Here is a 26,752-nt window from a genome sequence, read left to right as displayed (position 1 = left end):
CCAAATGGAGAGGGGAGTTGTGGTTGCCTGGCAAGGGACAAGGGCCAACTCAGAGAAGGGGGGGACATTTGGGGTTAAGGGAATTTTAGATGTGGGAGTGGTTGAAGTATTTTATGTTTTAAAAGTGTTATCATACATTGAGTTCAAAAAGGGAAAACTGAGACATGAAAATGGGGAAAAGGGGAAAGGTGGTGGTGAGGAAGCAGAAATAAGGTGTAAACAGAATATGAGACAGCCATGTTAAAATATATGACTATTAATATTAATGGAATACATAACCAAATTAAATGAAAACGGCTATTAAATTTCCTGAAAAAAGAAAAAATAGACATAGCATTTGTGCAGGAAATGCATCTAACTGAAGTGGAACATAATAAATTAAGGAGAGACTGAGTAGGGCATGTAGCGGCAGCATCATATAATTCAAAAGCCGGAGGAGTAGCTATATTAATCAATAAAAATGTACCAATCAAAATAGAGGAGTAAATAATAGATCCAGCAGGGTGGTATGCAATGATAAAGTGTCAGATATATTCAGAATTCTGGAATTTGATCAATATAAATGCACCTAATGAAGAGGATCAAAAGTTTATGTAAGATTTTTTTTTTGAAGATTGTAGATACACAGGGGAAAATATTGATAGGAGGGGATTTTAACCTTAATTTGAACCCAATGTAGGATAAATCTGGACAAAAGACTAGCAAAAAGAATAAAGTGGCCAAATTTATGGTTAAATCAATGCAGGAAATGAAACTTATGGATGGATGGAGGAGGTAGCACCCAAGGGAGAAGGAATACTCATATTATTCGAGTAGGCATAAAACATACTCAAGGATTGATATGTTTTTGTTGTTGGCCCATATTCAAGGGAGAATTTAGGAAAACTGAATATAAAGCTAGATTGCTATCTGATCACTCACCCCTGTTATTTGCAATAGAACTGGAGGAAATCCCACCAAGAATATATAGATGGAGATTAAACACCATGCTACTTTAAAGACAGGAATTTAGAGAATTTATTGAATTCTAAATTAAAATGTACTTTGAAATAAATACGGAATCAGTGAAAGACAAATTTATATTATGGGATGCAATGAAAGCCTTCATTAGAGGGCAGATAATAAGTTATGTAACTAAGATGAAAAAGGACTACAATCGGAAAATAGAACAGTTGGAAAGGAAGATAGTAAGTACAGAAAAAGAAGTAGCAACAAGGGAAGAGAATTGGCGGACAAAAAAATAAAATACGAAATATTTCAAACGTATAAGGTGGAGAAGAACATAATGAAAATAAAGCAAAAGTATTATGAGCTTGGAGAAAAAACACACAAAATATTAGCCTGGCAACTTAAAACAGAACAAGTTAAAAGAACTGTATTGGCATCAAGGAAAAAGGACAAACAAATTACATATAATCCAATGGAGATTAATGAGAACTTTATGGAATTTTATGAACAATTATACCAAACTGAGAATGAGGGAAAGGAGACAAAACAGAAGAGTTTTTAGCTAAAATTGAACTTCCAAAATTGCAATAAGAGGAGCAAAACAAGCTGATAAAACCATTTGAAATAGAGGAAATACAAGATATATTAAAAAAGCTGCCAAACAATAAAACACCTGGAGAGGATGGATTCCCAATAGAATTCTATAAAACATTTAAAGAGTTATTAATTCCTCCTCTCCTGGAAGTAATGAACCAGATAGAAGAAACACAAAACTTGCCAGATTCATGTAAGACAGCAATAATTACAGTAATACCAAAGACGGGAAAGGATCCACTAACATCAGCATCATATAGACCAATATCTCTACTTTATTCAGTTTATAAGATTATAGCAAAATTATTAGCAAACAGATTGTCTGACTGTGTACCCAAATTAGTAAAACAAGATCAAACTGGATTTATTAAGAAAAGACGAACAGCAGATAATGCCTGTAAATTTATTAATTTAATTCATGCAGTTCAAGGAAATAAGATGCCAACAGTGGCTATTCATTTAGACGCAGAAAAAGCCTTTGACAGGGTAGAATGGAATTATTTATTCAAAGTATTACAGAAGTTCAACCTACCAGAAAAATACATTAGTTAGATTAAAGCATTGTATAATGGACCATTGACTAAGGTGACAGTAAATGGATATGTATCAAACCAATTTAAATTAAGTAGGTCAACTATGCAGGGATGTCCACTATCTCCCTCACTGTCTGCTTTAGCAAGAGAAGCATTGGCAGAACTGATAAGAACAGAAAATAAAATAAAAGGGATAAAAATAAAGAAGGAGTATAAAATTAGTTTATTTGCAGATGACATCATAGTATACTTAACAGAACCAGAAATATCAATAAAAGAACTACATAAGAAATTGAAAGAATATGGAGAAATATCGGGGTACAAGATCATAGCAAATAAAAGTGAAGTGATTATTTCAATCATTACCAATTCCCTTAATAGAGAAATTCTTCAATGAACTAAAAAGAATAATAAGGAAATTCTTATGGAAAGGGAGGAAACAGAGGATAGCATTAGATAAATTATCAGAGTGGAACAAACAAGGTAGTTTGCAGTTACCAAACTTTAAAAATTATTATAGAGCAGCACAATTAAGGTATTTATCAGATTTTTATCAGACAAGGGAAAAACCAGATTCGACCAAGATAGAGCTAGATAAAATAGGGGAGAAGGTACCAGAACATATACTTTATAAGTGGGATGAAAAGCTGGTGCAATATAAAAGCTCACCAGTACTGCATCATTTACTCAATATATGGAAGAAGATTCACTTAGAAAGGAAAAAAAACAAATTACCAACTACCAAAATTATTATTGACACAAAATCAGCTAATCCCTTTTTGAATAGATAATCTTTCCTTTAGAGAATGGGAGAGAAAAGGAATTAAAAGAATAGAAAATTGTTTTTTGGGAAATAATTTATTAACATTTGAACAAATGAGGTACAAATATGGAATAACTCATGGTACAATGTTTGCATATCATCAACTGAAAGTCTACTTAAAGGATAAATTGGGAAACAGACTGAGATTACCAGAAGGAAGCAGCATTGAATATATGATTACAGAAACAATGATAATAAAAAGATTTATAACAAACATGTACATCAAGCTGCAAGAGAAAGAAAATGATGAAATAAGCCATAAACCCAAACAAAAGTGGGAAAAAGATCTAAACATAAAGATAAAAAATGAAATATGGGAAAATTTATGCTCTGGAACCATGAAGAATATAATAAACACAAAGTTACACATGATACAGTATAATTGGTTACATAGGTTATATATCATGCCCCAAAAGTTAAATAAATGGGATCCAACATTATCAGATAGATGTTTTCTCTGTAGAAGGAAATAGGAACAACAGTACATGCAATTTGGGCATGTGAGAAAGTGAAAAAGTTTTGGGAAGATCTAAATCAAGTATTAAATAAAACCACAAAAAGCAACATACCAAAAAATCCAGAGATCTTTCTTCTAAGTAATATAAGAAGTAAAGAATTAGGCCTCAAACTGGATGAAGCGCAAAAAAGATTTATTATGATAGCCTTAGCTGTAGCAACTTGGAAATCAGAAGAAAGCCTGAGAGTACATGGAAATGAATAAATGTATTCCATTGGAAAAAATAACATATAATTGAAAAAATAAAGTCACATTATTTGAACAAATTTGGGAACCGTACATGGAACATAGCAGAGAGGGCTTGTCTCGGACCTCCACCCCCTAAAATGATAAAATGATAAGAAGACAAAATGACTTGATCCAATGTGTAAAAGTAGATGACACAATTTTCTTCTTTATTTTCATTGTGTGATGACATTGTTTAATGGTTTTATTGTATTGTATATGTTGAACGTTTAATGGGTTTGGAGGTGGGTGGGAAGGGGGGAGGGAAGGTAGGGGGGAGGGAAGGTAAGGGGGGAAAAAAGGGGAGAAAATGCCACTGTGTATATTTAAGAGGGAAATGTTTGTATGTATTTTGATTGATATTATTCACAGTGTGCGGCTGCACCATTTCATCAGATGCAAGGATCGACAATGAGATAGACAACAGACTCGCCAAGGCAAATAGCGCCTTTGGAAGACTACACAAAAGAGTCTGGAAAAACAACCAACTGAAAAACCTCACAAATTAAGCGTATACAGAGCCGTTGTCATACCCACACTCCTGTTCGGCTCCGAATCGTGGGTCCTCTACCGGCATCACCTACGGCTCCTAGAACGCTTCCACCAGCGTTGTTTCCGCTCCATCCTCAACATCCATTGGAGCGCTTTCATCCCTAACATCGAAGTACTCGAGATGGCAGAGGTCGACAGCATCGAGTCCACGCTGCTGAAGATCCAGCTGCGCTGGGTGGGTCACGTCTCCAGAATGGAGGACCATCGCCTTCCCAAGATCGTGTTATATGGCGAGCTCTCCACTGGCCACCGTGACAGAGGTGCACCAAAGAAAAGGTTCAAGGACTGCCTAAAGAAATCTCTTGGTGCCTGCCACATTGACCACCGCCAGTGGGCTGATATCGCCTCAAACTGTGCATCTTGGCGCCTCACAGTTCGGTGGGCAGCAACCTCCTTTGAAGAAGACTGCAGAGCCCACCTCACTGACAAAAGGCAAAGGAGGAAAAACCCAACACCCAACCCCAACCAACCAATTTTCCCCTGCAACCGCTGCAACCATGTTTGCCTGTCCCACATTGGACTTGTCAGCCACAAACGAGCCTGCAGTTGACGTGGACCTTTACCCCCTCCATAAATCTTCGTCCGCGAAACCAAGCCAAAGAAGAATTCACAGTGTGAAAAATTTTAAAAATATATATTATTCCCTACCTGTCCTGTTGTATGTATGATGCTGGCCCACTCACTAATGTCTCATCTCCTATGTCTCCACCCCTTATGACCTGTCCATAAAGGTCAACCTCCCTCTTCCCTTCCAGCATTCCTGTAACTAGATCTGGGACAGCCAAAGTCTCGTGTTTATTAAAGCCTTGCTTTCGACTTTGTGCATATTGATAGAGCCTATCAATTTAATAAACACGAACGTCTCTCCAGTAATGGAGAAACTGCTGTGCCCTAAATGCTTAGAAGTGGACCCTCAGTTATCAGGGGCCTCCAAGTACTATGAACAGTGGATCAGCTGCTTCAACAATTTCCGAGAGGCCGCCTCCGATCTTGTGGACTCTGATGACAAAAAGCTGAGTCAGTCAGAGAGCCTTCCAGGCAATAAAAGGCTGCACTACGTATGTGGAGAAGATGGCTGAACTCTGTACTCTCTACAAACCCAAGCTCAATGAGGTATACTCATGCTACCTCCTCGCAGCCTGGTGAGTTGTTAGAAGAGTTGTTAGAAGAGTTCCTTGGTGCCATGTTCGTGCTGGTGAGAGACTGTTGGGGTATCTCCACGACCCTGTACCAGTAGCCCATGTTTTCCTTTACTAGAAAGTCGGCGAACGGGACCTCAATGCCCCCCTGGCTGGCAACTCTGGGCCCGGTCCTTCTCCAAAAGCATGTAAGGGGTCATAAGACAGACTCGCTGGTCGAAGAGGTACAACTTTTACATGCCAACCCCCAGTATGCTTAGGTGCTGTATCTTCATGGTCATGAGGACACAGTCCCTCTCTGGGATCTGGCACGGGCCAGAGAACCCAAAACCACCCACCCACCCCCGACCATCCCACCTTTTACATTGCCCCCCAAAGGGATTCATCGCCAGGGACCAAGACATCCAGGACACACCTTCCAGAACATACCCCAGTGGCACCGACACTGGCCCCCACACACAATTTTTCTTTTACAACCCCTGCACACACCGTCCTGCCCCCAAACATACAGCCGGTGGCTCCACCTCTAGACACTTGATCGGCAACAGAGCAAGCCCACGCTGGTCCCACAAAAGGAGGAAAATGCCAGTGTGACTAAAGCTCTAGGAATGAGGTGATTCAAAGACAAAAGGGGGAGGGTTCTGTTTTTTTAAAGAGGGGGTGAATGTAGTGATATATTTTCTCCTGTATATTATTCTCTAGCTGTGCTGCTGTATGTACGAGGCTCGCCCGCCCACTAGTGTCTCATCTCCTAAGTCTTTGCCCCTTATGACTTGCCATAAAGGTTGACCTCCCTACTCCCTTCCGGCATTCCTGTACCTGGATCCAGGCCAGCCAAAGTCTTGTGTTTATTAAAGCCTATCAATAACATTAATAATTTAGACTAACATAATGATAAAATAAAAAGGAATTTTAAATTTTTCTCCCCAACCCCCCTCCCTCCCAAAAGAAAGAAAAAAATGGAAAATGAAAGAATACCTATTGCTACATCAATAATATTGTTAGCATATACATATTCATTGATTGTTGTTATAATCTCTAATTGAGAGAGAAGGGTAAGGTGGAAGAGGTGGATGGAAATTTATTCATAAAATCCATATATGGTTTTCAAATATTATAAAAATTTTCAATTTGATTCCTTAAATTATATTTTTTTTCTCAAGGTATACAATTTTGCATTTCACTATGCCATCTACTTAATAATATTACATTTTCAGTTTTCCATGTATTTGCTATACATTTCTTCGCAGTCGCTATAACTATACTTAAACATTTCGCTTGACATTTATCCAATTTCAACTTTACATCCTTTTCATATATATTCCCAAGTAAACATATTCTTGGATCCTTTTGTATCTTTATCTTCATAATTTGTCCTAATAAAACATTCAAATCACTCCAAAACCTTTCCACTTTTTCACAAGACCATACCGCATGTAAAAAATGTCCCTATTTCTTTTGAAAATCAAAAAAAAATCTTATTGGAATAATTAGAGTTAAGCCCATTTAATTTTCGTGGAGTATAATATAATTGATGGAAAAAATTATATTGGACTATTTGGTACATGGTATTCGTAATACTTTCTTGTTATAGTTTTAACTACATTTCCTCTTAAATGTATATGTTTCAATCTTTCTCCCATCACATTTTTGATTTATATAAATCTTTTTTCCTTGTAGTTTCTTGTAACTTTATATACATATTAGTAATAAATTTCTTGACCATAAATGTATCTGTTACTATATCTTCAAATTGACTTTGTTTTGGAAGCCTTAAATCTGTTCCCAATTTATTTTTTAGATACAATTTTAACTGATAGTATGCAAATATTTGTCTATCATATTTATTTTTTAATTGTTCAAAAGTTAAAAGAATGATCCTAAGAAATAATCTTTTATCCTCTGTATATCTTTACTATACCAATTATCAAATAAAGAATTATTCAAATTAAAATTAAGAAGTTGATTGTTTCTAAGCCCTCTCTCCATACGAATTCCATTCCATATTTTAAATATATGTTTTAAAATAATATCTCTCAAGACCCTTTAAACAACTCACTATTCCATCTATATAAAATTTGTTCTAGGGTAGATTCTCCAATGTTATTCATTTCAATCTGAACCCAAGCTGTTTTTTCACTCCTTTGACAACAGGAGGACAAGAATCTCAATTGAACTGCTTTAAAATAATTCTAAAAATTTGGTAATCTTAGTCCACCCCGATCGAATTTCCACATTAATTTTTCTAGACTTACTCTTGACATTTTACTCTTGACATCCAAATAAATTCTCGTATTATTTTATTCAAACTTCAAAAAATTGATTCAGGTACATGAATGGATAACAATTGAAATATATAGAGTATTCTCAGAAAAATATTCATTTTAATACAATTCACCCATCCTATTAGCATTATTGGTAAATCTTTCCATCTTTTCAAGTCTTCAATTTTTTTAAATAATGGTAAATAATTTAACTTATACAAATTATTTATATTTTTATTCCTAAATATTTGATTGTATAATTTTGCTATTTAAATTTCATCAATCTCTTACACTGAGAATAGTCTATATCTACCATAGGCATCACTTCACTTTTATTAGCATTAACTTTATAACCTGATACTAATCCATACTCTTTTAATCTGTCATTCAATTTATTTAATGATATTTCTGGTCTCATTAAATATACTATAACATCATCTGCAAATAGGCTAATTTTATGTTCCTTCAAATCCCTTAATTTCTCTATCAGTTCTAATTATTTCTGCTAATGGTTTAATTGCTATTGCAACTAGAAAGGACGATAATGGGTAACCTTATCTAGAATACCTTTCTTACAAAAAAGACATTGATACTTGTTTATTCATAATCACTTTTGCTTTTGGCTGGTCATATAATGCCTTTATCAAATTTATCAAAGTATTTGGGATTCCAAAAGCATTAAGTGTTTCAAATAAAAAAATCCCATTCCAACCTGTCAAATGCTTTCTCTGCATCTAGTACAACTGCCACTGCTGGGATCTTTCTATTTTGCACTATATTTATCAAATTTAAAAAATTAATGATATTGTTTTCTGCTCTTCTATTTTTAATAAAATAAGTTTGATCCATATTTATTAATTTTGGTAAAAATTCAACTAACCTATTAGCTAATAATTTGATATGATTTTATAATCTGTATTCAATAGTGATATAGGTATATATGAAGAAGGTTGTAAAAACAATCTTTCCCTTTCTTTGCTGTTTCAAATGATTATGGCAAATCATGTACCCCTTTCATTTGGTCTAATACCTCCATTAATACAGGAGGTAAATTGGATAAAGGCATTAATAACTCCATAAACTCTTTATAAATCTCTGGTGGAAAACCATCCTCACCCAGTGATTTATTATTCTGTAAAGACATTAAAGTTTCATAAACTTCTATTTCAGAAAAATTATTAGACAATCATAGCTTTTCAACATCTTTTAACACAAGGAATTTAACTTGCCTCAAATACTCTTTTATTTTGTTGTTATATTTCAAAGATTCTGAATGATAAAGTTTAACATAAAATTCCTTTTAAAATTATCATTTATTTCCTGTGGTTTATGTAATTTGACCTGTAGATTTTCTAATTGCAATTATTGTTCTAGAAATTTGTTCTGTTTTTAATTGACATGCTAAGACTTTGTGCACCCTTTCACCCAAATCATAGTATTTTTGTCACAATTGCATTATATCTTTCCATTCTTTAAGTCTGTATTGTATTAAATCTTAATTTATTAGACTCTAACAGTTCCCTCTTCTTATCATCTTTTTGCACTTGTATTTCCTTCTCCAATTTCATTATTTCTTTATCTATCTGGTCTACATCTTTCATGTATTCTTTCTTTACTTTTGAAGTATAATTTATTATTTGACCTCTTTTAAATATGGCTCATAGAATCCCATATTGTAAACTTACTTGTTACTCAATCTTTAATGGTTTCAAGAAATTTTTTTTATATGCTGTCTCATATAATCACAAAATTCTTTTTTCTTCAATGAGGTTGTATTTAACCTCCATCTATAGGCTATCTTTTGGTCTTCTTCCAATAAAATGGAGAATATTAAAGGTGAATGATCCGATAAAACTCATGCTTGATATTCTGCCCATTGTTGAAATTGTGTAGAAATTAGAAACATATATATTCATGAATATGTTTTGTATCAAAATTAATAAAAGGAATAATCCCTTTCATTTGGATGAATTCTTCTCCAAATATCCCCTAGATCCATATCTTTCATTAAATCAACTACTATTTTTGCCACTTTATTTTTTGTCATTTTATCTCCTGATCTATCTACTTTAGGGTCTAAATCAAAATTAAAATCTCCCCCTAATATAACTTTTCCCTTGACATTTGATAATTGCATAAAAAATGTCTTGTATAAGTTCACCATCATCAATATTTGGTGCATACACATTCATTGAGGTCCATTGTTCAGAGTAAATCTGACAATTTACCATAACGTATCTTCCAGCTACATCTATACTAGTATCTAATATTTTTACTGGTGATTTTTTTATTTATCAATATTGCTGTACCTCTGGCCTTAGAATTAAATGATGATGCTATTACAGTTCCTACCCAGTCTCTTTTTAATTTTTCATGTTCCTTTTCAGTCAAATGTATTCACTTCCATTGTCAATTGCACCAAAGATTGTTGAAAAGTATCCATATATTTCTGTTGTAAATATATGTCTCTTTCATTTTCTCCTTTTTTTAGTCAAAACTCTCTGTTCTACGTACATTTCTTCTTCTTCCTGATCGCTGGAGCTGGAGGCTTCTTGAGCTTTTTAAAAAATTGCCTCTTTTTTTTCTGTGCTCTGCGTATGCCCGACTCATGCACAGAATCACTCCTTCTCCTATGGCAGACAGCCATTGTCAGGGGAGACCCTGCACAGCAATGACCAAGGTCTCCCAAGCTCCGAGCTTATCCACATGGATAAGGTAGGCCTCTCTTCTTTATCTGCTTCCTTTTCTTGTTCAAGTTATTGAAAGATATTGTTTTAACCTCCTTAGGTGGCATTTTGAGTTGTTTGATAGACCCTCCAACAACTTTTCTTTCTATTTTCTTTTAATCACCAGCTTTTTCAACTCTTTTTTGAAACTTTTTGGAGAAAGAAGGGATTCCAAGTCTAACTCCGTGGCACGCCCCCCCAACCCCACCACTTCTAGTCTTTTTATATACTTCTTCAACTCTATAGTTCCTAGTTTCTGATGCCACCATTGAAGACATACTTCTTATTTATGTTACCTAATCGCTTGAAGTCAACAGCTCTTTTAAATAGTTGAATGCATCATTTGTTTTTGTGTTCCAGCACCATTTCTGATCTTTTTTTAATAACTGGTTCAGTAGGTTGCACAGCATGGATAAGTTTGGGATGTGTTTCCAATAATAGTTTACAATCCAAGAGTGATTGTAATTTGGCCTGTTTGATGGGCAGGTTGTTTTGCGGACGGCTTCGGTACCTGCCATATCCATTCGGTCTCCTTCACTATTAATTGTAACCCATAAAAATGTTACTGAGGGTACCATAAATACACATTTATGTTGGCGTAGCGGGACGTCCACTTGTAGTCAGGTTAAGACTTTTTCTAGGTTTGATAGACCTCTGAGTCATCCCACCCTGTAATAATGACATCATCCAGGTAGCGTCCCACATTTATACCATGCAGCAATTTGTCTATAACTGCTTGAAATATTGCAGGAGCTGCTGATATTCCAAAGGGAATTTGAGCATATGTGAAAAACCCCAAGTGAGTATTGATTGCTATGTTCTTTTTTGATGCCTCATCCAATTCGATTTGCTGATAAACCTGTGACAAATCCAGTTTTGTGAACTTTTCCTGCCTTTTAGGGATTGGACTAACTCCCTTGCTCCTTGCATGGGATTTTCAAGTATTGGCAGAGCTTGATTAATGGTGACTTTGTAATTACCACAAATCTGAATATTGCCATTGGATTTTTGGACTGGCACGATGGGAGCTGCCCAATCACTATATTGAAGTTTTTCAATGAATCCTTTATTTCCTAATCTGTTGAGTTCTGATTCAATCTTTCTTTTTATTGCAAAAGCTGCTGTCCTTAGCTTATGGAACTTGGGTTTGGCTCCCGGTTTCAATTTTAACTTGGCCTGGTCTCCTTTGATTTTCCCCAGGCCTTTCTGAAAACCACTTGACATTTTTTCAGCAGATGTTTCAGCTTTGAATTTGGTTCATTCTCTGTATATATCTTCAGTACTGAGCTGATTTCAATCCAATCCAATTTCCAACAGTTTCTTCTGAACAATGCATGTCCGTTTGTGTCAGAAATGACAAGGGATAAATCTTTTGCAATCTTTCCTTTATATTTGACATCTACTTTACATTTACCAAGCTCTTTGACTTTCTTCCCAGTGACAGTTTTCAACACCATGATGGACTGATATATATATATATATATATATATATATATATGGTAAAGTTAAAGTCAGGTAATAGATGTGCTTTTGCATTTTTTTGGCATTAGAGTCACAGATGGTCCGGTGTCCAACTCCATCTGAGGAGGTTCATTGTTGATATTATTCTCAACATAAATTTCAAATTTCTTATCCCCCACACTGCAGATATGCATTGCTTTATCCTCCTTGAGTCATTAAATTTACCACTGGGGATTTCATCCTTTTCTTCCATCTTTTTCACTTTGGATGGCTGTTTGTTGCATCTTGGTTTCTGTTTTTTTAAATCTTTTGGCTTATTTTATTTTCTCATTGGACATCTGGACTTGATCACGTAGATGACATTTGACCTCTTCGAAGTAACAGTTATCAGGCTGTCGTTGTTATTCCCGCAATAGAAACATCCTTAATTTTGTCACTACCTAATGGCTCTCCTTGTATGATATCCATATTTTGGCAGGCCATTTCGATACTCAATGCTGTAGCATACGCAGATTTAAAGACTAAATCTTTCTCACTTAGAAATCGTTCTTGGGTGTTGCACTCAGCCAAACCCATGTCCAATCTGTCTCTTAATGCTTCATTCAAGAACTCTCCAAACTCAAAACTTTCTGACAGTCTACGTAATTTAGCCAAATATTCACTTATGGGTTCACCTGCCTTTTGCTTTCTAGGATAAAATTTATATGGTCTGCAATTATTACTGGTTTGGGGAATAAGTATTCCTGTAGCGGCTCACCGGAGACTTAATTGAACCAGCTCTGGAGGTTCCAAGTGTCATCATGAGGTTACAAAGCGATTACGTCATTTGTAACATGTGGGGTTTTAAAAAGCTGCAGGTAAATGTTTGAGTAAATGACTTTTACTGAACTTTGATGCACTCTGTCTGATCATTTTCTCCTTCTTCATTTCACACTGTGACACAGTTGCTACATTCCCCTATTACTGTGCACAACTCCTCATAAGACCTAGCACTTGGTCTTGCAAGTTCCAAAAAAAGGACTTCATCAGTTTAAATATCTTGCTTCCCACTTCACTTAAAAACAGTGCTTGTTTCCTTTTTAAATGCAGTGTACCCATTATATTGTGGGCAAGACAGTACATATGAAATCTTTCAATGTAGTCATACCAGTCCTTGTACTCTCCAAAATGGCCTTCCACCATTTTGAGTCATTTTTCCTGCTTTCATTTTTCTTTGTTCTCTGTGCTTGAGCTTATGGGGTTCACTGCTGTGGTGGACTTGCATTTCCTCTTTAAATCTTCTCTCTTTAGACTTCAGTATTCCTTTTAAAATAGTTAAAAAATCAATTTAACTATCTCGGTATTACCATTACTAAGAAATTTAATAATTTGTTTATAGAAAGCCTTCTTACGTTAATGAATCATGCCAAGAAGTCCTTGGCACAGTGGTCCCTGTCATGATAATGAATATGTATGAGATGTACCAGAAGTCACGTGGTATGAGAGAGATAAGAACACCAGCAAGAGAACAAAGGAAACGGGAGAATAAAAGCCACTGGGAAGTTTACCTGATAAAACTAGTGTTTAATGTTTCATTAACTTCACATTTTGTGCCACAAATGTGACATTGGCGACGAGGATGAAAGAAGCTTGAAGAAAATTAAAGACTAAACAAGATTACAGAGGATTACAGACAACTTCAAGGTGATAAGAATTTTCTCTGTGACTCAGTACTTTTGGGGCTGGAATATTTCCTCATGGCTGGTGCAGACGGTAACTTTCTAACACATAGTGGAATTGCTCATTTTGACCCGACTGGTGATGCAAGCACTGTAAGTGTGAAGTGGAAAGCATGGCTGGAAGAATTTGAATCCTACGCCGACAGTCGTGGCCTATTTCTAGATACCGGTACAGTTGAACAAAAAGTGCAGAGGAGGGCGTTACTTCTTTTCACTGTGGGACCCTCAGTTCGGGAAACATTTAAGACACTTTTAAATACTGGAAGAAAGGATGAGTACCGGAAAGCGGTAGATGCATTAAATGCACACTATGTAGTGACACCGAATGCTACATTTCAACGCCATTTGTTTCAGAGAACGAGACAAGAAGATGGCCAGACAATTGCTCAGTACGTGACGAGACTACGCCAGCTAGCTGTTGGATGCAATTACATGCCAGCTGATTTGGACAACCAATTATTGGATCAAGTTGTACAGCACTGCAGATCAGATAAACTCAGAAGACGTCTACTGGAAAGAGGGAGTGAGTTGGAACTCACTGATGCTTTAACCATTGCTGCTGCATTAGAGGCTGTTGAAGGGCAATTTCATACCATGACCCTGAAAGACAACTCAAGCCAGCAAATTAAGAGGCTCTCACATCGCCATAATCAGCCAAGATATTCGTCGACACAGGACGTGGAGTGTTATCGATGTGGAAACCGAGGTCACTTTGGAAAAGACCCATATTGCCCGGCCAAAGGCAAAGTTTGCAGAAAGTGTGGAGGTAAGGACCACTTTGCAAAGAAGTGCAAAAGCAAGTCCAATGCAGACCATAAGAGGAAGAGTACAACTTCCAAAGGCAAAGCCTGGGGGAAAGGAAAGTATCCTGGAAAGAAAGATACCATTCGCCAGATAGACGGTGACGATGATGATACCCAGGAGGAACAGAGTTGTTACCAATTTACGTTGAATGAAGTACATCATGAGAAGGTCCCAGTGATCATTGGTGGAGTGACAGTGCAGGTCATTGTAGACTCAGGCAGTGACAGTAATGTGATTGATCGACATTTATGGGAGAAGTTGAAGAGGAAAAAGATCATCTGTACCTCAAAGAAGTGTTCCAAGAAACTGTATCCATACACAGCAACCAAAGTCATAGCGAATGCCAGCCCAGTTGGTTTAGGAGCCGTGTTGGTCCAGATGCATGATGGAGGACCAAGAATCATTGCCTATGCCAGCAGATCGTTATCAGATGTGGAAAGAAGATACTCTCAGACAGAGAAAGAAGCACTCGGACTTGTATGGGCCTGTGAGAGGTTCCATGGATATTTATACAGCATTGAATTTGAACTCATCAGAGATCATAAGCCATTAGAGGTGATCTATGCACCTAGATCCAAACCATGTGCCAGAATAGAGAGATGGGTACTCAGACTACAACCCTACAAATATAAAGTAATCCACATTGCAGGGAAAGCAAACATTGCTGATCCGCTGTCCAGATTGGTGAAGGATGGATGTCCACAATCCAAGTCAGAATTGGGAACAGAAACAGAGAGCTTTGTACGCTTCGTAGCTATTCAGGCGACACCAAAAGCTGTGACTACGAAGGAAGTCGAGTGAGAATCCGAACGTGATCCAGAACTCATGGAAGTAAGAGAATGCATACAGAATGGACAATGGGACAAGTGTACTCACAAGGCTTACATTCCCATTAGAGACGAACTTTGTTGCATCGGACAGTGTGTATTGAGAGGTTGCAGATTGGTGATTCCGCAAAGATTGAGACCGAAGATCGCATCCTTAGTGCATGAAGGACACCTAGGTATTGTTGGTACCAAGCAAAACCTCAGGACCAAGGTATGGTGGCCAGGTTGTGATAAAGACGCAGAGAGATTTGTTAAAACTTGTCACGGATGTCAAATCACAAGTAGGAGTAATCCGCCAGAACCAATCCGGAGTACGCTACTCCCGACAGGACCATGGATCGACGTAGCTGTTGATTTTCTTGGACCTTTACTGACGGGTGAATCAATTATGGTAGTGATAGATTACTACAGCAGATACTATGAGTACGTGGTGTTGAAGTCCACAACCACTGAAAAAACAATACAAGCGTTAGCAGAGATATTCGCAAGATATGGATTACCTGTTACATTATACTCTGACAATGGTCCACAATTCATTTCAGAGACATTTGCGGAATACATGAGGACCACAGGTATCCACCATCATAAAGTAACTCCGAAATGGCCGCAAGCCAATGGAGAAGTAGAGAGACAAAATCAGTCCATTGAAAAACGATTGAGGATTGCACACGCAGAAGGACAAAATTGGCGAGAAGCATTGCTATCTTATGTGGCTGTCTATCGAGCAACGCCTCATGCAACCACTGGAAAAAGTCCTGCAGAAGCATTTTTTGGGAGAAAAATCCGCACAAAAATGCCAGAAGTAAAGGAAATCCGAGACGACCAGGAGATGAGGGACCACGATGCTGAAAAGAAAGGTGCAGCAAAGCTGTACACAGATTCGAAACGTGGAGCCAAGTACTCAGACATCATGCCAGGAGATAATGTTCTAGAGAGGCATGAAACTGGTGGTAAGCTAGACACACCTTATTACCATCAACCCTATACTGTCGTATCCAGAAGTGGCAGTATGATGACAGTCAAGTCTCCGACTGGAGTCCTGTATAAGAGAAATGTATCAAGTGTAAAAAGGTACCAGTCCAGAGATACATCGAGCGAAGAGGTTGAAAGGCCAATACGAAATGCTGAAACTGAGAGACCTGATGATGTTCCAGAGGCAGTTACCAGCACTCCTGATGAAGTGACTAGAGCGCCAGAAACACTCGAAGCTGTGGCGAGCAGTATTTCCGACGCTGAGAGTGAACAACCGAGAAGCGACGACAATATCGCAGGCAGGCCGAAACGAAACCGGAAAGTGCCCAAATGATACGAAGACTTTGTGCCATAGTTTAATAAGAACTTTGGGACAGTATTTAATCTTATATCATAAAGTGCATGTATGAGTGCTGTAGGAAGTAAATTTTATGTAGTGGAGTTATAATATTACCATTAGTTACGATGTTTGTATGTTTCCAAGGGATAATGAAAAGTGAAGGTAAAGTTTATTTCTGATTAAAGGAGGGATGTCATGATAATGAATATGTATGAGATGTACCGGAAGTCACGTGGTATGAGAGAGATAAGAACACCAGCAAGAGAACAAAGGAAACGGGAGAATAAAAGCCACTGGGAAGTTTACCTGATAAAACTAGTGTTTAATGTTTCATTAACTTCACATTTCATTTCATTATCAAAATGAATATCCTTCCTAAATTTTTATATATTTTTCAAGCTGTACTTGTTTTTGTTCCCAAATCTTTTTTAAAATTTATTGGACTCTCTCATTTCTTCTTTTATATGGAAAAATAAGCACCCCATCATTAAAAAGTTTTCATTTAATATATTAAAAAGAATGGAAGCTTGGTATTACCAAACTTTAGGTTTTATTACTGGCTAATATTTTGTGGATTCATCATAAGGAACATACACGTGCTTCAAGATGGATTAATTTAGAAATTAAATATACTAAAAAGTATTTTTTTTCTTTCATACTTGGAGCACCTTTACCTTTATCGGCTTCCAAATTAACCAATAATTTTGTTGTCAGACATACATTGAGAATTTGGTTTCAATTCAGGAAACATTTCAGATACTATAATTTTTTATTAATTAGTCCTATTTTAAGTAATTCCTTCTCTTTACCTTTGGCTCAAGATATCAGCTACCATCAATGGTCAAATTTAGGTTGTGGTCAGTGTGCTGTGCAGCGAGCAAAAGAAAAACCACACAGAAGCTGTGAGTGAGCTGAACCAACCAACTGACTCTACTGGAACTTTTCGAGAGCTTATCAGCAGGACCCCACATTAACCTTTTCTGCCCCCTCCCCTCCCGCCCCCCAACCACCAGGGCCATTGTGACATCAGCCCAGTGCAAGCCTGCACCTCTGTGACCCGGTTCACTTACAAGGTATCCTATCTTTTTTAGATTTTTTTTATTGACCAAAACTTGCTTCTTTTGAACAATTACCCACCAAATTTATAATACCTAAACATCACTATTTTCATTATTTACAGGTTAGGGGCTTCTTAAATTCTTTAATTCTTGAGGGTCTCTCAAGATCTGGAACCTAATTAGATAGGGACAATTCATCATTTAAAACCTGATCACAAATGGCTGCCATCAGTCCTTTATGAACTACTTTTAAGATCTCGGGATAGTTAACTGGACAGAATTTAAAAAACTATGGGAACAAGATTTTCAGCAGTTAATTCCTGAAACTACATGGGAATTTTGAAGTGAGTGCCTTCCTCCTCCCTTTGTGCTAGACATTTATTATTACAAATTCAGGTAGTATACCAGACACATTTTTCCAAAGTTCAATTGGCTAAATTCTATTCTAATCTCTCTTCTAAATGTGATGAATGTACAACTGAAGACGGTCCATTGTATTATATATTCTGGTTATGTCCTTTGGGAAGGGGTATTTTGTACATTGTCTTTAGTTCTTAATATTACTTTGTCTCCAAATTATTTTCTTGCTATGTTTGGAATAAGTGGGCCAATGGTTCTGATATTGAGTGCTTCACAATCCCATGTAGTTGCCCTCACCTCCCTTATCACTAGAATGGCCATATTAATGAGATGGAAAGGTGATGTCCCGCCCAGTCACACTCATATTTTCTGATATGATAACATGTTTGACTATGGAAAAAATTAGATGCTCCACTACTGAAATTAATTTTAATTTTGTTTCCTTATGGTGATCATTTCTTAATTATTTTCAAAATTTGTAAGGTTAGCTTACTTGCCATTTTTTTGACTCCTTTCATTATCTTCTCTTTTTTTATTATTACATAGTGGACGGTTTATGCTTAGACAGTAGCCTCCAAAGGGAGCAGGTTGACAATTAGTATAGTGGCTTTTATTTCTTTTCATTGTAACATACATCTTAACACCATTTTTATTATTATATGTGATTTGTTAATACTTTATTATTATGTACGATGAAACCAATAAAAATATTGAAAGGGATACATAATTCCTTGAAGGTGGTGTCACCGGTAGATAGGGTTGTAAAGACAGCTTTTGGCATATTTGCCTTAATAAATTAAACTATTGAGTATTGGAGTTGGGATTTTATGGTAAAGTTGTATAAGACATTAGTAAGGCCATATTTGGTGTATTGTGTCCACCTAACCACAGGAAAGATATCAATAAGATTGAAAGAGTGCCGAGAAGATTTACTAGGGTGTTTCCAGGGACTTCAGGAACTGAGTTACAGAGGAAGGTTAAATAGGTTAGGACTTTATTCCCTGGAGCACTGAAGAATGAGGGGAGATTTGATAGAGGTATTTAAAACTATGAGGGGTATAGATAGCATACACATAAGTAGACTTTTTCCAGTGAGGTTAGGTGAGATACAAACTAGAGGACATGAGTTAAAGGTGAAAGGGGAAAAGTTCGGGGGGAGCATAATGGGGAACTTCTTCACAAAAGGAGTGGAGGGAGTGTGGAACAAGTTGCCAGCTGAATTGGTGAATGCAGTCTCCATTTTGAAAATTAAGAAAAAATTTAGACAGGAACATAGATGGGAAGGGTATGGAGGGCTATGAACTGGGTTCAGGTCACTGGGACTTGGCAGAATAATAGTCAGGCATAGAGTTCAAAGGCCAAAAGGCCTGTTTTCTGTGCTGTAATGTTCAATGGTTCTATGGTTCTAAAAGGTTTATCCCAATTTAAAACATTTTTTCATGCTGTAACTTTGTGTTTTTCTATGCTAAATTTAACTGAATATGGATGACTATCACAACATGCACTCTCACTGATATCCCTTCCATCTGCATAACTTTATTCTCCAGAGGAAAATCTGGATTTATTTCCATCCACTATTGTCATGCTTTCTACATACTAGTGGGAAAAGATCTCTTGATTCCATTTAGAAATTCTCTGTCCTCTGTATCTTTCATAGTGATGGCATCTCAGTTAATGGCAGGTTAATCGAATTTTCCTACAATTATTTCCCAACTAGAAAATATTCTGAACTCCATATGGAGAAAATGTTAAAAAGGGCAGAAAGTATCTCCCATCCTTCTTTCTGTTAAATATCTCACTGCATAGAAACAAAATATTTAATGTATTTACTTATTTAACCTTAAAGCTTGTTTCAGTGAAATTCCTTATCCACAGTCAAGGGACACTGCATTCAATGGCATTCAATATCGTGCTAAAGCAGAGTCTAGAGATTTATATTCACAGGTGCCACACATTCTGAGACAAGTGATAGAAACTCTGGTTAACTAGTTATAGCTGGATCTGGCTTCCTTATTGACTGTGAGACTAGCTGCTTGCTTAACATTGCAAATGGAAATCACGTTTAAGAAAATCTAATAGTAACACTAAATTTAACTGAATTTGGATTCCCCAACATGTTATTGTTTTCCTCATGTTTAACAAGCCCTACTTGCATCTAATATCACAAATATCACAAATAAAATTACTCTTCTGTCCAAATCCCAGATTCTTGATGATGCTCTCAGTAGGCACTACCCTAAGATATATATGTGAAAGCACAATTATCAATGATTACAAATTCAGTCAATCTATGGGCCTTCTTAAGCTCTCAGATACCCCAAAGCAGAATTGCCTTTGTCCACTCTGAATCTCCTTAATTCTGACAGGTTATAGGACACAGATTGTGTGTTGTCCAATTGATTTGGGTCCCCAGTTTTTCTTAGCTCAATTTCTAATCAGTAATGACTGCCTCAAATCCATGCTCCTCCAGAACATCATGATTACAAACTCCATTTTCCGTCATGAGCAAGATTTTGGTGGCTTTAAAGTGGCAGATTTTTCAGACTATTGGATGCTGTTCTGAATTATTAGCAATTTTAATTCAATATTTTTTGATGTTGCACAATAATAAAATTCTAGTGAGTCCAGTAAGTTTCAAGGTAGTAGGTGTGCTAAAAACATAGAAATCAAGACCAATGAGTGCACAGCTATCAGTTACCCAGATTCTGGACCACTGGAATTTCTGAAAAAGTAAATATTGGAACACAGGAGTTTTATGATACCATTTTGTAATATATTCACACAGAGGTAAACACACAGTTTATTCAAAATGGAGGCTACAGATTCCAAGTCCTCACAATCAGACCTCAGTGGAGGCTCCACTCCCATCTACAAGGTAGAGCTAGAGGATGGAGGTATTACAAGTTATTACACTGTTGACCGCCATGATCTGCTTGACTTCTGTTGCCCATCTTCACTACATGATTCTTGTACTTCCATAATCCATTCACAACGCTATCTTGACATTCCTCCACAATCTGGCGGTTGGAGCACAGTCACAGTGCCTTCCACCAGAACTCAAGTCTCCTGACTTTGTACTTTATTCCTTCTCCTCTAGGCATTCTTCCGATTTGAGCTGCACCAAGCTTAGCGATGTCTTCAACCATTGACCTATCAGCAACTTAAATGAAGAATAGACTGGTGGGGTGGAGGGTGGTCCTGCACATATGCAGAAATAATATATATTGAGGCAAGTAAAAGAAGGAGAATTATCTCTCTTTTACTGAAGCTCACAAAGTTTCAATTAAACAGCAGTCTGTGCACATCAATGTACCAAGTTATATAATGTGGTACATTATATATTACAATACTTTCTTACAACCTAATAAGAAAGCAGATGTAAGTAATACTCCTTCCATCTCATTCATTCCTTTCAATTGCCTATGTGCTCTGGCCTCATCCATACTGCCTTACAGACCTTGTGTTGAATATGATTTGTGCAGATATCGTTACATGAACAGTATTCACTTAGGCTTAAAGTGGTGAGCGCATGCAGTTTAATGAACTGGAATGAAATGCACTTTGTATTCAAGATTCAAAATTCAATTTATTACCATAGTAATAAAACAGTGTTATATTACATGAAATTTCTTTTTGCCTGCTGCAAGGTAGACAAATTTGCCTCCAGCAGGAATTACCTACGCGTCTTATAGTTGGACTTACAGTCAGAGAGAGAGAAGCAAAAGAGAGTCCCCCCAGAGTCTCTGAGTATCTGTAGATGTGCCTCCAGTGCTTCCACAGCCCCTGCAGCCACACAGAGTCCAGTCCAAATCATTGACAATCCAAGTTCCAGATCCAAACCTCCGACATGGTCAGGGACCCTCCAGTGCCCTCGGCACCTCCTCGCATCCCGGTTCCAATACCTGGCACACCTCCAGCCAGTTTGAACCATTCTCCAGCAGTCCGCAGCCTGGCACAAGTCTCCCAACTGCAGCCCACAGCTTCCACTGGTTCCCAAGGCCAACTCTCCAACATGTTGTTATTTGTAATAGAGTTGGAGAGCCAATTCCCCAACACATTATTGTTTTCCTCATGTTTAACAAGCCCTACTTGCATCTAAATCATTGCATACTACCATCCTAAATTTCCGCACTCAAGGTTCTTATTCAAAGCTTTATTTTTTAATTGCCCAGCTATCCTGTAAATGTGTCACAACATCTCTTGAATCCAGAGAACAGATTTATTCTTGAACTTTTAATTTAATAGGCAATCATATTTTAAAGCACCTCATCCAATTGCTTCCATTAAATTTTTTTACTTCCCTAGGTTCCAATGTTTAAATAAAAGCCTGCATAAATAATTATTGTTGAATACAAGGAGCTAAAATGAAGTGCGAACAGATGGTTCTCATCAGGTCTTAGCAAATTGAATTGAGGCATCAAAAAGTGTTAACAGTAATCAGTGCATATAAAGGTACAGTATATCAGCTCAGATAAGAATTCAGATTTCAAAATAGTAATGGTTCATTTTCTAACGCTACTTCTTCTGACGACTGTGACATTCAAATCACATTCAAATTCATTATTCATTGCATGTTATAGTTCTATTCTCTAGGGAATACGTATTGAAACCTTTGAATACTTTCTCAGAGGTAAGGAAAATCCTTTTGACATACGCACGATAACATGCCATTTTGGCCCGTGCCCTCCAATTACACCCAATTAGTTTACAACCACCAGTATATTTTGAACGGTGGGAGAAAAACCGGAGGAAACCCACACAGACATGGGGAGAACGCACAAAATCCTTACAGACAGCATGGGATGTAATGGCGCTGTAATGGCATTGCGCTAACCGCTACACTAACTGTGCTGCCCCAAACCTTGATAAAGTTTCTTCACATTGTCCCAAAGTGTGCTTGAAATGTACACACTGTTGTAATTTAGGAAACTTGCATAGCAAGGTTCTTCAATTAGCAAAATGACAGTCGCAAAATAATCTGTTTTTGTAATGTTGGTTGATGTATAAATATAGGCTAGGACATCTTCTCAAACTAGGTTTGTGCCATTCTTTACATCTATTTAAGTATAATCTTTAGTTTAACATCTGATTTCAAATACTTCACACTGCCCCATAGTAACACTCCAAAGAGCAGCCTAGATTTTTGTGCCTTGAATTTCCAAAATAAAATTTGAACCCAGAATATTTTTGTCCAGAAGAGGATAAAACAAAATCAGCTGAGCCACGGATAGGAATTATGGTTATAGTAAAAGAAATACATGGGGCAAATCCTTAATGCTCGTGGCCCTAGCAAAACTCTCCCCCAAATCAAGACAGTTGAAGTGGATTATGTCAGAGTTCTCTTATTATTGGTATCACTTGCCCCACTGTAGGCACAAAGTAAATGAAATAAAGAGGATGCTGATCCTGTTCCTTCTGTGCACATTACAGTAATTATTCTAGATCCAATTAACTGGACGGAATGTCAACAAATAGCTTGGCCTTTCCATGGGAAGCCATCAGAAATTTGGCTGCTACTGCAATAGAAACTGTATGTGGTTCACAGAAATTGAGAAGATTCTGCCTCTGTATGTTTACCAATAAGCCTGTATATAAAAAAAGGGATAATTCACCATTTAGTTAGTTGACTCACATCAAGTTAGTTCCCCCTGAATTGAGCATGGTCCATGCTTGAGCAGCATTTTTTGGGTGGCTTCATGGAGACAATATTATGTGTGGGGTGAAGGGACATTTGTACTGATTTTGTGACCTTCCTGCACATTTCATTGGTACTTGTCCTGCTCCAGGCACAAATGTTTCATTCCCTTTCCTAGGAGAATTCCCCAGGCAATGCAAAGGGCTTTGAGCCCAGACCACTGTTCCTTCTAAGCTGTACCCACGTGCATGCGTACACACGTTTTGCAACTAGCGCGCATAATGTGCGCTCAAAATGCTATAAGCTCAGATAATAAAATCTTAACTGAATACATTACTTCATGGAATGCAATCATACTTGTATTGTGTTAAAACATGCTATTGAGAGATAGGTTGTGCCAAAATGATCTTGAAACGAATTCAAGCTTATATTTGCACAAGCATTCGGTGCACACATAAATTTGTCACAGGAAAAAAAATGTGCACAATGTAAGATTTTTGCACACACTGATTACTAAAAATTAGAGGAAATATTGCCCAGACCACTTAGTTCTCCTTCTGTTTCTTTTTGTTGTCTGTTACAGGGTGCAAATTAAAGTTTCAGCATCCATTCATTCTTTCAGTTCCTAAAACTGTTGGAATTATAAATAAATAACCAGGCTTCATGTGTTTAACGGTTCCCAGGTATGTGCACCAATCATTCTAGGGGAGCACTTTTAATTAAAAACTGGAAAATGCTTGGTGTCTTCTGTAATTAATAAGCCGCTAATGAAATCATACTGAGTAATAACATTCCTGAAAGCCTGTTTGAATTATTTTATTAGCATGCCATTAATTACAGAGGAAAATAAACATTGTCCATTTTAATGTTAATAGCAGAATTCAAGGATGTATAATTTCATAAGTTCTCCAAAGAAACTTCAGCATGATTTACTTTTCAATCTAAATTTATTTTATTTTTACTGTTGAAAATATTTAGTTAGTTGGAAGTGTTCAATGGGAAGAAAAAAGTATTTCAAGTGCATGACCTTTTAAGAAACCAGGAACAAACAGGAGAAAGAAGTGCTTAGAAAACCTGAAGGCAAGAAAGAAAAGATCTGTGATGGATTGAAAAGAGGGGGAGTTAAAAGATGAAACAATTAGTGGGGCAGATAAAAGGTGTGATGCTTCTTTTATTACAATAAAGAAACTTGGATTCTTTTTAAAACAACTAGATTTATTAACTAAGGAACCAGCACTAAGGACAGAACACGCACATGCAGACCTCACAGGAAGCCATCCATCTTGAATCTACTAAAGATCAAAGATGCAACATTTCCCAGATACTACACACGCTGTCTCTGATTCCTGCTAGTGGTAGTGCTCTATCACTACAAAAGGTAGATCTGGAGGGGATGAAAATGGAAATATTCAACAATTTCAGATAAAGATTAACCTCAGGGGCCTCTACTATAGAAAGGTATGGATCTGATCCTTTACATTTCAACTGAGTGTCAATGGAAGAAATTTAGGAGATCAAGGCCAAAGAAGAAATGGTTGGTGAATGAAAGTTAAAGATAAATCAGATGCTTGACAGAAAAGAGTTAGTCATGTATTCTATATTTGGTCTCTACTTCAGAAAAGACCACATTGTGAGTTCCCAATTCAGTACTAAATTGATAAAAGTACAAGTAAATCACTGTATCACATCGAAAGAGTGTTTATGGCTCTAGTGGAATGAGAAAAGGTAAACAGAACAATGATGCTCTGTGACCTGCTGAGTTTCTCCAGCACTTTCTTGGATACATTTCTTGTTTTACGTTAGACTCCCACTTCATTCCAATATTTAGTTGAAACTCAATACGTAACTGAAAAACAACACAGAAACACCAGATTCCTCTGCTGACCTTCTAAAATATGTCTTTCTCATCTACTGGGGGATATTATAAATTCCCCCTGTTCAAATGACTGCTCACTTGACTCACAGCTAAAAACAACCAGCTGAACTCCATTATTATCACACTCACTCCACTTGCAGGAGCTTCGTGAATCTCACAATAGGGATACCCAAAATCTGGAGCAAATTACAATCTGCTGAAGAAAATCAGCAGGTCGAGCAGTATCAGTGGAAGAAATAGTTTTGATGAAGGGTTCTGGCCCAAAGTGTTGCCCGTTCCTTTTCTCCTATTGATAATGCTTAACCTTCCAGCATTTTTTTTTTTAATCATAATGAGGCTGTTCAAAATTAGATTTTGGCATCTTTATCATTCTCACAGTGCTCTCCAGCATTCAGACAACATTTCTTGCACTAGTCTGTTCCGCACAGCATAATTTATGATATGAGTACAGCCAAGAGAATGGAAGTGGGGGCCAGCAGCCAAGACAGTTGGAGTATCAGAAGAAAGACACCCCAGAGAACATGCAGCATTAAGAAAATAAGTTTGAGAAGTTATACAGACTTCAGCAACACAAGCCTCATGCCAAGCTGCTCAGAAGATGACATCTATCTGGACATGTTATGAGGTAGGGTTTGACTGTGAAAAAATTGTCAAACCCCAGAACGTCCATCCATACTCCTCTTTAAATCACTCAACATTTGCAGCATTGTTTAAGTCAATAATAGCCCAATGGGCATAGTCTTTGTGGAGTATACACTGTTCTGTGCTCTGTGTATAAGTGGCTGGCCTGCCCACTGATGACTTGATCCCCTGTAACCCCTCCCCTCGTGACCTGGCCATAACAGTCGACCTCCCTGCCCCCTTCCATTCATTCAAGCATGTGGAGTTACACATGAAATCCAATGTGAATTAAAGCCTTTCAAGTTCCTCACTCAACCTTTGGAGTCATTTATAATGCGTATCAGTCTTGTAAATTGATCAGATCAAACTTAGACCTTTGTTATGCAGACAAATGATTTCTACAAAGATTCCTAGCTTCAAATTTTAAATAAGGGGGGATAAAGGGATAAGGTGGATAGTTGCTTAGTAAATGTTCAGCCAAGATCTTACCAAATGGCACAACTAGATCAAGGCTCCAAATGATCCAGTCTTGCTTTGAACATTGTGTAAATGGACATAGACTTTCTCTCTTACAAACCCCAAGCAAAGCTCACAGTACTGTCTCAGCTAGCCATTGTAACAAGGGTTTACTTAGTACATGTTCAAGTTTATTATCATCTGACTGGACACATACAACCAGATGAAACAAAATTTCTCTGAATGATAATACACCAATACACCACATATGATCACACACACACACACACACACACACACACA

The 26,752-nt window shown here is 37.1% G+C and overlaps 2 long non-coding RNA genes across 4 annotated transcripts in view; both read left to right on the top strand.

The window, feature by feature from the left end:
- The first annotated feature begins 17,217 nt into the window (after positions 1-17,217).
- The window catches only part of LOC138755428 (uncharacterized), a 51,873-nt gene continuing 42,338 nt past the window's right edge, over positions 17,218-26,752 (top strand). Inside the window, exon 1 of the long non-coding RNA XR_011352279.1 lies at positions 17,218-17,516. This is a non-coding gene — a long non-coding RNA (uncharacterized lncRNA). The remainder of the gene's footprint in view (positions 17,517-26,752) is intronic.
- Positions 17,527-24,982, top strand: LOC138755425 (uncharacterized). 3 transcript variants are annotated; one of them, XR_011352277.1, is made up of 3 exons: positions 17,529-17,845; positions 22,167-22,313; positions 24,475-24,982. It is a non-coding gene; the product is annotated as an uncharacterized lncRNA (long non-coding RNA). The 3 variants fall into 3 exon arrangements; XR_011352276.1 differs by lacking the exon at positions 22,167-22,313 and adding an exon at positions 20,959-21,090; XR_011352275.1 differs by lacking the exons at positions 22,167-22,313; positions 24,475-24,982 and adding an exon at positions 20,959-21,128 and having other exon boundaries at positions 17,527-17,845.

The sequence above is a fragment of the Narcine bancroftii genome, chromosome 2 (genome assembly GCF_036971445.1).
Source record: "Narcine bancroftii isolate sNarBan1 chromosome 2, sNarBan1.hap1, whole genome shotgun sequence".
NCBI classification, from domain to species: Eukaryota; Metazoa; Chordata; class Chondrichthyes; order Torpediniformes; family Narcinidae; genus Narcine; species Narcine bancroftii.
Note: the sequence above shows the minus strand (reverse complement) of the source record. Positions and strands in the feature narration are given on the sequence as shown.